An 11282-nucleotide genomic window follows, 5' to 3' on the forward strand; every position below is an offset into this window, starting at 1 on the left:
TCAGACTTAGTGATTGGAAACTTTGCCATTCGATTTGAATTTAGTAACAAATACTGGGACCATCAAATAGAAAATGCATTGGAAAATAAGCTTGTTAGGATATTATAGGACTTTAAAATCCTAACACTAAGAAATCTTCTTCCTAACTTACCTGATATAATAATTATTGAAAAGAAGACAGTCTGGCTTCTTGACGTTTCTGTTCTAGTGATGCTAGGATTACAAAATATCAGGACTTACAGATTGAAATTGAACCCATGTGGAAAAAGAAATCAATTGTTATACAAATTGTGATTTCAGCCCTTAGAGCAATACCCAAAAGATATATCTCCATACTTGAAACTGTTTAGAGGCTACCTTAATCATTCTAGGTCCTTGTTTATAAATTGAACTGTTAAGTTTCCACCAATTTTAGACTATGAATCTACTTGTAGATTAGCCACATAAATGCAGCATGCACAACTACAGGCATAAGCAGGTAAGGGTAGGTGTGTGTGTGTGAAAACTTACCTGTGGGATTTTATAAAGACTCATTAGAACTGGAAACTGGTGTATGATATCTGAAATCAATTCCTCAATAATTGCATATAGATTGTCTTGAATTATGCACTTATAGTTGGGCAAAAGTTTCCTATTTGGAGAAATCAGTTGCATTGCTGCATGGTAAGTCCACTTTATGTTCAGGTGACTATCATATATATTGAATCCCAGAGTAACATTGGATAACATTTGGGCATTTTCATTGATTTCTTTCACAGCAAATATCAAAGCCAGGATATGCTGATAGTTCTCAGTCACTACACTGTAAAGGAAATGTTCAGCCTTGGATCATACATATCTCATGAAACTTCTAAAGCAAGCAACATTTGTTTATTGATTAAAACTGCATGCATGTTTATATTGCAAAGGGTATTTCACTTTCCTGAAATACTTCTTTCATCCCATTCATGGACCTTCATTATAACAGTATTCAAGATCTAAAGCATTTTATAGTAATTGCTGAATGCAAATATGGCAGTGAGTTTGAAAAAGAATGGGATATATGTGGCATTCCAGGCTACATAGATAATGGAAATGGAGAAATTATTAGAGCTAATATAATCTGAAATAACTTTATAACAAAGTGATTTGGAAGTGGGGAATGTGCAAGGTGAAAATAGTTACAGCATAATTCATACCTCATTTGATAAAGGAGACTTCAAATACTGTTATTCAGACAAATTAATGGCATAGAAGAAGGAATAATTAAAAACAGGAAGGAATTAAAATTTAATGCAAGCAATAAGCCTAAATGAACATTAAATAATACTTTCAACCAGAGACGGCAACCTGAAATTCTCCTGCTGTTAGTGGAGAATGGCTTATGGACATAATCAGAGGAGTAGTTGACAAAGAAGGATTCGCTCTACAATGATTCCTTTTACCATAATGCTGTGCTTCCCTAAGACATTTTGCTATATTAAATCACAGCAATTGCCCCAATAAGGTGAAGCATCTTGTCAAGGAGGATCACAGATGACGTGTTCACTTCCATAATGTAGTGGAAAAAAAATCCTTATACAAACATTTTTCCCAAAGGTGACCCTGAAGGATATTGGTTGAATTGATATGGATTCATATAAAATGCACTTTGATAAATAATGCCTCCATAGATGAAATCTCCTGACTCAAAATACTTGGGAGTGTTCAGAGGAAGGTGCTCTGTCTCACATTTAATGTATCCAAGCTTGCATCCTACATTGGGTAACAGTAGCAATAGCATTAACAGTATCATTCTGGTTCCTAATGTCTTTGCTGCAGACATTCTCTAATTGTCATTGTTGAACTATTAGTAGAGTGTTCACAATCACAACAGCTAAATTTAGAATGGTTGCCCTCTTTGCTGATAGGATGGGGGGAAAATAAACAAAAAAAAGTCAAGTTGTGTCTTGTTAACTGGATCTCCTGATGCTGTGGTGTTTAGGGATACATTTATGGCATCCTTAGCAGCTTTTGCTCTTCCTTTTGTTATTGACCATAGCAATCCCCAAAGGGAATTTCAACACCACAGAAGTAATTGTAGCCCTTCTGCTAATTGCAGAGAGCATAAAACCTTCTCAGCTTTGTTGTGAACAACTTTTGAAAGAAAAGATATGAACAAGTTGATTGAATTAAACTTTTTTATTTATTTTAATTTAACTAAATGGAAATTTGATTTCTAAATTTCTGCAAAAAACTAATTTTGATAATCTATTCAGTCTTTCAAATATTATCTTAACCCAGGATAAGCACAAGACACGAGCGGTATAAATACAACATGTAGATATACTCATTAGCTTCTTACAGAATTCCTGTACTCACAAGCCCTTTTCTCATTAGCATAACTCCTTTCTCCATCATCTGTCTTTGGAAAAACTGCCACAGCTGACCTTTCTATCCAGTTGGAAAAGATGATTTTTGATCCTTATTTCAGATCCACATTAGAGAAAGTCACTTCCTTTTATTGCTTTTCCTTCCCTTTATTTATTTAATTAAATATAGCTGCACAATAGGACAGGTCAACACAGGAAATGGGCATTAAGGCAGTTGATAAATGGGTTCAGTCATTTTCTCTCATGCACAGGAAAAAGACAATGGCAAAGTGCTTCAGAAAATTGTTGCCGAGAAAAACCATGGACTTCAGCTAGAAGTCAAGACTGATCCAAAAGCATTTAGCTATATGCAAATACAAAGAACAATGAACAAACAGATATATAGAAACATCTATACAAATGTTTCAATAAAGGATCATCATATTTTATCATAATTAGTAATACATAGTTTAGGTCTGGAATCAACTCACTCAGAAGTCACAAGTAATATTACAGGTGAAACTCGAAAAATTAGAATATCGTGCAAAAGTTCATTTATTTCAGTAATGCAACTTAAAAGGGGAAACTAATATATGAGATAGACTCATTACATGCAAAGCAAGATAGTTCAAGCCGTGATTTGTCATAATTGTGATGATTATGGCGTACAGCTCATGAAAACCCCAAATCCACAATATCAGAAAATTAGAATATTACATGCAATCAATAAAACAAGGAGTGTACATAGAACAATATCGGACCTCTGAAAAGTATAAGCATGCATATGTACTCAGTACTCGGTTTGGGCCCCTTTTGCAGCAATTACTGCCTCAATGCGGCGTGGCATGGAAGCTATCAGCCTGTGGCACTGCTGAGGTATTATGGAAGACCAGGATGCTTCAATAGCGGCCTTCAGCTCTTCTGCATTGTTCAGTCTCATGTCTCTCATCTTCCTCTTGGCAATTCTCTATGGGGTTCAGGTCAGGCGAGTTTGTGGTCAATCAAGCACAGTAATCCCATGGTAATTGAACCAGGTTTTGGTGCTTTTGGCAGTGTGGGCAGGTGCCAAGTCCTGCTGGAAAATGAAGTCACCATCCCCATAAAGCTCGTCTGTGGAAGGAAGCATGAAGTGCTCCAAAATCTCCTGGTACAGGGCTGCATTGACCCTGGACTTAATGAAGCACAGTGGACCAACACCAGCAGATGTCATGGCTCCCCAAATCAACACAGACTGTGGAAACTCCACACTGGACTTCAAACATCTTGCAGTGTGTGCCTCTCCATTCTTCCTCCAGACTCTGGGTCCTTGGTTTCCAAATGAGATGCAAAAGTTGCTCTCATCAGAAAAGAGGACTTTGGACCACTGAGCAACAGACCAGGTCTGTTTTTCTTTAGCCCAGGTAAAGAACATCCAACTTCTTTTGTAATTATCTTTTGAGGCTTTCCCTCCTTATGGAGGGTGTCAATGATGGTTTTCTGCACAACTGTCAGGTCAGCAGTCTTCCCCATGATTGTGATTCCTATTGAACCAGACTGAGAGACCATTTAAAGGCTCAGGAACCCTTTGCAGGTGTTATGGCTTAATTATCTGATTAGAGTGGGACACTTTGAGCCTAGAATATTGCACCTTTTCACAATATTCTAATTTTCTGAGATAGTGGATTTGGGGTTTTCATTAGCTGTATGCCATAATCATCACAATCATGACAAATCACGGCTTGACCTATCTTGCTTTGCATGTAATGAGTCTATCTCAAATATTAGTTTCCCCTTTTAAGTTGCATTACTGAAATAAATGAACTTTTGCACAATATTCTAATTTTCTGAGTTTCACAATTTTGGGCCTCCATTATTCACCTTATTGAATAATGGAGGCCCAAAATTTATTTTTCCACTATTGGAAAATCAGCAATAGGGTTCAGAGGGAGTGGTGATATCATTTTGTTAATCAAGGTTCCTGATTTTCTCTTTTACTATTGATTTGACCTCTTCCAGGATTAATTGGACCAAATATTCAGGGGAGAGGCCACAACTACAGAATTCTGTTAAGCATTTAATTTTAATATATAAAATATGCTTCCATTTGTCCTGATTCTTCCAAGTTCCAATTTAATTGGGTGACTCCAGATTCTGATGCTTTGGAAAGATGAAAATAGACTATTTTGGTCCACTTTATTCATATGTTTGGGCACTTCAATCATAACTCCTCTCATTTGTCTTTTTTTTTCTAGATTAAAAGCCCCAAATAGTGTAACCTTTACTTATAATAAAGTGTTCCAGCTTCTTCAACACTTTGATAACTTTCTTCTCAAACCTCTAGCTCTGTTATATTTTTTTGATATGTGGAGACTTGAACTGTACACAATATCCCCAAAGTAGTTGCACTATTGATTTATATAATGGTGTTAAAATATTGGCATTCTTATTTTCAAATCAAATCAAATATATATTACAGTGAGAAATTACATAAGGAGATTGGGTATAAACAATATTTTTAAGGCAAATGAAATATTTTTTTATTTTGTCTAGTGGTTAAGATACCAGACTAGAAAGCAAAACCTTGTTCAAACTCACAGATTTTCAAAATTCCAGATCTGATTGAGTCCTTTCTCTTCTATTTTATGTATAAAACTCAATTTCTTATGTGGTTTTTAGTTTTCACTGTTATTTAATTAGATTTATTGATTTTTTTTAAAAAAAATATAGAAGTATTAATACGGAAAGTGAAGAGGAACTAAAGAGCCTCTTGTTGCCAGTGAAGAAGGAGAGTGCAAAACTTGGCTTGAAACCAAGCCAACTTGGTTTTTTGAAAACCAAGATCATGGCATCTGGCCCTCTCAATTCCTGGCAAATAGATGGGGAAGAAATGGAGGTAGTGACAGATTTTATTTTCCTGGGCTCCAAGATCATCACAAATGGGGACTGCAGCCAAGTAATTAAAAGATGCTTGCTCCTGGGGAGGAAAGCGATGGCAAATCTAGACAGCACACTAAAAAGCAAAGACATCACCCTGCCAACAAAAGTGTGTATAATCAAGGCTATGGTCTTCCCAGTTGCAATGTATGGCTGTGAAAGTTGGACCATAAGAAAAGCTGAACGCCAAAGAATTGTGGCCTTTGAACTATGGTGCTGGAGAAGACTCCTGTGAGTTCCTTGGACTGCAAGGTGATCAAACCAATTAGTCCTAGAGAAGATCAACCCTGATTGCTCTTTAGAAGACCAGATCCTGAAGTTGAAACTCAAATACTTTGGCTACCTAATGAGAAGGAAGGACTCAATGGAGAAAAGCCTAATGCTGGGAAAGATTGAGGGCAATAGAAGAAGGGGACGACAGAGAATGAGGTGGCTGGATGGAGTCACTGAAGCAGTAGGTGTGAGCTTAAATGGACTCCAGAAGATGGTAGAGGACAGGAAGGCCTGGAGGAACATTGTCCATGGGGTCGTGATGGTCGGACATGACTTTGCAACTAACAACAATAAATTAATTAATTAAGGACAATATTTAGAAAGAGAGAAAAGATGCAATGAATTAATGCATGGGCAATAAATTATTTGATGCTATTTTTAAGAACTGCTAAGGACCAGATTATTTTATTATATTCTGAAACATAAAATCATAGAACTGAAAAAGGATTTACTTGAGATGAAAAGAACAATGATGTGGAAATTGTTTTTCAATCTGAATTCATCAAAATCTCCAGGGCCAGTTTATAACCCCTTATGCATTTTTTTAAAAGTTTGGGACTAGAAGACTGAAAGAGGGCAAATGTTGTCCTTTGAAGAGTGTTGAAAGATATGGGAAAGTTTAGCCTTGATAAGAAAAGATGAAGGGCCATTAGGCTTATTGGTTAAACCATCAGGTTAAAAACCAGGAGACTGTGAATTCTAGTCCTGCTTTATGCACAAAACCAATAAAATGAATATAATTGAAGAGCCACTTTGCTATAATTTCTAAGGAATAAAGTAACTGGGAGATGGTCAATTCCACTCCTCCTTTAGGCCTGAAACCAGCTGGGTGATATTGGTCATTCATTCTTTCTCAGTCCCTGAAGGAGACAATGGCTCAGTAACATTGATTCAAAGGGACAAAGAAGAAAGATATATAAAACATCATGTCTGTCATTTCCCCCACAGAACTGCCTCCTGGACCAACAAATAGCTTCTAAGAAGTGTTCAAGGAAAGTTCCATTCAGAGCAAATTGCAGTAGTCCATTCCTATGGCAGAAATAACTACCAAATGTAGTTACAGCCACTTTCCTTCGCCCGATGGACTTTTCGAACTTGCAGGTCCCTCAGAGGGGGATCAGAAGAAGGAGGCATTCTGTGGAGTGGTCCTAGATGGCAATCGGGCCCAAGAAAAGCAGGAAGACCTCGGAGAAGCCGGATGAGGGAAGGAGAATTGACAGCAGTCAGCTGAACAGAAAGCAAGAGAGTATCAGCAGAATGACAGTGTGACCGATCTGGTGGTGTGTATGCCTAATGACCCCGTGTGAGTCATCTGGGAAGGGAGAGCTGCCCCAGAGAATTTCTAAAATGGGAGAAAAGAAAAGAAGCCCCAGAAAGAACACACACACCCTCCCCATAGATTAGCAGTGATAAAAAGTTGGGGCAAATGAGGTGTTACCTTAACCAGTTGGATTATATGGACAGAAAAGGATAAAGATCAAGGGTAACCTTGCATTTTTTTCTGTGAGAAGCAGGTAAGGAGTCAGAATGATTTAAAGGACTGAGGTATAAAAAGGGCTGATGAAGCGGAGAAAGCAGACATTTTGAACAAGTGTTAAAGATTGAATAGTATTGAAAGGGAGAAGGGAGAGATCTACTGGCTGAGAAGCAAATGGACATAGAGATAAAATAAAGAAGAGAGTGTTTCAGAGAGAAGGAAAAGTTGTGACTAAAATTAAGGGCTTACACAAATTAATAAACAGTTAAATAAGTTCTTGCGGTGGTTATGGCAAAATAGGAAAAAAACCTCATATGAGAACGTGACTGAAAGTTTTGAGAGGGTGAGAGACTTTTTACATCTGCATACCCTGTCGTATACATTTATATTTATAATTATCAAATTGTATACTGTTCTTCCAATGAATTTATAATTTTGATTATTATAATATCAAAGTGATTTAAAATCATAGCATAATATAAGTACTTAGCACCCATAAGACAACTAATCATTGTGAACTAAAAGTATGATTGTTATATATCTTATAGTTCTTAGCACTAAAATTTTAATATACTTAAGAATAGGCATGGAATAAGTAAATTATCTTCTCCGGCACGCTGGAAAGAAAAACAAGGGTTGTATATAAGTGGGAGGGCTGGTTCACAACATTGTGAAAGTATTCCTAATTTAACAAGAGTTAGGACAGAAAGGAAGCAAATTATCCATATAACATCAGTAGAATTGAGCCCAGCGGGGCAAAGATCAATAGAAGAGATGATGGAGCGAGAAAGAGCAAATTCATTTAAGGACTTGCAATTGATGTTACAATCTATACAGGAAGTAATGTTAAGAAACCATGAAGACTTGAAAAAAGAAATAGGAGAAGTAAGGAGTGACACTGGAGAACTCAAAGAAAAGATGGGGGCGATGGATGGGAAATTTGAATGCTTTCAACAAATTCAAAAGAATGAACAGAAACTACTAGAGATGGAAGTAAGAATGAACAATGAGGAGAAAAGGGTAGATGAAATGAATGAAAAACTTATACAAGCCAATAAAGAACTAGAAAAGACAGTTATTTTTCTCAAAACGGAGAAGGTGGACCACTACTTACACTTTCAAAATGTGAGAGAAGAGAAAGGGGAAGACCTCCCAGAAATGATGACAAACTTGCTAGTGGGAGCTATAGGAATTGGGAGGGAAGAAATGGCGAACGAGATTGATGAAATATATAGGATCCATACCAACTACACAAGAAGACACAATCTACCCAAAGAAATCCACATTAGATTCATTAAAAAAATGATTAGAGATGAGATTTTATACAGAACCAGAGATGACCAAATAGAATTTAGAGGAAAACAACTAGTTGTTCTCAAACAAATCCCTAGAAGGGTAAGAGATCTAAGAAGGCCATATCAACACATAACATCTAAACTAACAAGACAAAACAATAACTTCAGGTGGTTGATGCTGGAAGGAATCAAGGTGACATGGCAAGAAAAAAGATACAGGTTAGACACAATAGATAAGGCAGAATAGTGCTTCAGGCAATATTTTGGTAGTGAAGAAGAGTCAGAAATAAGAGAACTAAGAGAAGAAGGTGCCATAGGAGAACAGGTCATAGAAACAAGGGAATTACAAAGCAAAGAAAAGGAATCCAAGTGTTGCGATGAGCGACTGGTCAGGGTTCTGGCCTCAACTCTTAGAGCCCCGTAACAGGGGTGAGAATTTAGAGGGACCCTCGCAAGGGTGATCACCTTGAATATGGAAGGATCCTGCCCTTTGCCACCGACCCAGTGTGCCGGACTTTCCGACGGTCACACTTGGGAACTGCGATGACTTCAGGAACAGAGTTCCAGGAGAAACTGAGGCACCGACACAAGTTTGCTCAAGGTGAGAGCACAAAGTGCCCGGGGTGGATGTTATGCCCCCCTCACAGCTCCACAAACCCTCCTTTTATTAGGCTGTTTCATTTGGGAGGGGGAAAGTACACATGAGGAAATAACATAAAGGAAAACATAACTCATTGTACACATCTGCTAATGAAGAGAGCAAAGGTCATCACAGGAAACAATAAAGCATAGCTTATCATATTACAGAGAATACAAGGGTTGTCATAACTTGAAAGTCATGACTTGAAACATAACTTGAAACATAACTTGAAACATAGACAATTATAAAAGACAAGTCTTTGTTATAAATGAAGCAAGGAGCAAAGGTTTATCACAGGAATGCAGACTTAAATGGGGGAAGGCAGAGGCCCCATCTTGAAGCAAGGACAACTTCAGGAGACAGGAAAACTATATACTGGGCAATTTAAATGAAACAAGTCTTTGTTGTAAACACATGTGAATCAGAGACAGGAATGTGGTTGTAAATAAGAAAAGAGTTTTATCACCAGAGGCAGAGATGGAATGTAGGAATGTGGCCTTACAATTGCAGATTTGGAGAAAAGGCAGAAGTGTTAAACTGAATGCAGGAATGTAACTTTGCAAATGGGGGGGGAAGGCAGAAGTGTTAAATTCTTTTAATATGGGAATCAAAAAAGGTCTTTTGCAGGCAGAGGAAAGCAGATTTTACACTTGCAGAAATATTATCACTGGAGACAGGAAGGGAGAACCTTGTAATTTTTAATATAGGAATAAAAAAGGTCTTTTGTAGGTCTGGGATTTACAACTCCTCTTTTTCTGTTTTTTAAAGCCAATTACTGAGAAGGCCCCTCAAAATCCAAAACTTTCTCTTCTAGGCTACTTGCGCTGGAAAAAGAGAAATCCTCCGATACCTCCTGAGCCTGCGTCAATGTTCCTTTCAAAGAGTGTTGGTGTGAGGGTGCATCAGTCTCTGGGTCAGAAGTGAATTCTAAAAGAGGATGTTTGTATTCACTGTCAACAGTGTGTTTCATCAACAGAATGTCATCGCTAATGCTGCTCAGCCTTCGTTGTAGAAAATTTAAAAGTTTACCCATAACACATGGGCCAATTGCACATGCAAGTAATAATAAAATTAAAGGACCAGCTATAGCTGAGAAAAGGGTGGTCAGCCAGGGAGAAAAGTTAAACATTCCTTGATACCAAGTATAATGCTGGGAGCGTTCCCTTTCTCTGTCTTTCAATCATTTGTCTAATTCTGCCATGGAGTCAAGCACAGTCAAAGAAATACTGTTAGTAATACTTCTGATAAAAATAGGCAAGACACAAGGTAAAATAATACATCCTAATACAATCATACTAATAAAAGCTACAATAGCTTGTAAACCAGGTACTTTGGGAAACCAGGAGCCAAGTAATTCCTGAAAGTTGAAACCATTTCAAGTTTGGACAGGAGCATGAGCTACAGAGTTCACATAGATGATGATGGTAGACTCGTTGTTAACAACAGGTTGTTCCCTCTGGGTCCACGCGATGGGCAAAAACAGTGTGAAAAGAGCCATTTTTGACTGGAACCAATGTCAAAGGTATGAAAGAACAGGATGGGATAGCTGGTGAAGTGGAGTTGACGTCTGGGGTAAGCTTTCAGATGGAATTGTGTTTTAGTGGCAACAGTCAGTGGTGTTAGAGCAAGGCTGAAAAAAGTCACAAACCATGCTGTCATCTTTAATGGGTTCTGCAGTTGTGTTTGTGGAGGCATGATACGGATGAACATAGCGACCTGGGATCCACAGCACTTTGTCTGGCAGTTGAGCAACTGCGTAGCCTCTTCCCCAAGTGAGAAGGTCTGCAGGGCCTTTCCAAGTTAGGTCTGGAAGTTGGCGATACCACACCTGTGGCTTAGGGAGATCTGAAGAAGAAGAAGAAAAAAAATGCTGCTCTGCAGCTGTGGTTAAGGGATAGCCAGTCAAGTTGGAAAAGTTTAGAGTGTAGAGGCAAAGATTAAGAATTTCTTGCATTGCTGGGAGGTTGGGGTTTCGTTTTCCCCTGTTCTGATTTTTATAGTGATCTAAAGCATGTTTCAAGGTTTGATTAACCCTTTCCACCAAGGCTTGGCCTTGGCTATTATATGGAATTCCGAATTTGTGTGTGATTTGCCAATGATGACAAAATTTTGCCATGGCTTGACTGCTGTAGGCAGGGCCATTATCTGGTTTGAGTTCTTTTGGACATCCCAGCACTGCAAAGGTCCGAATACAATGATTAATGACATGTTTGGTGGCTTCTCCCCTTTGGGGGGTAGCCATGATGAATCCTGAAAAGGTATCAATTGAAACATGCAAATAAACTGCTTCTGCAAAGCTTTGGAATTTTGATGAAAATATGAATGACTTTCCCAGGGGGTGAGGGGTTGCAAAG

The sequence above is a fragment of the Vipera ursinii genome (genome assembly GCF_947247035.1).
Source record: "Vipera ursinii genome assembly, chromosome: Z".
NCBI lineage: Eukaryota > Metazoa > Chordata > Lepidosauria > Squamata > Viperidae > Vipera > Vipera ursinii.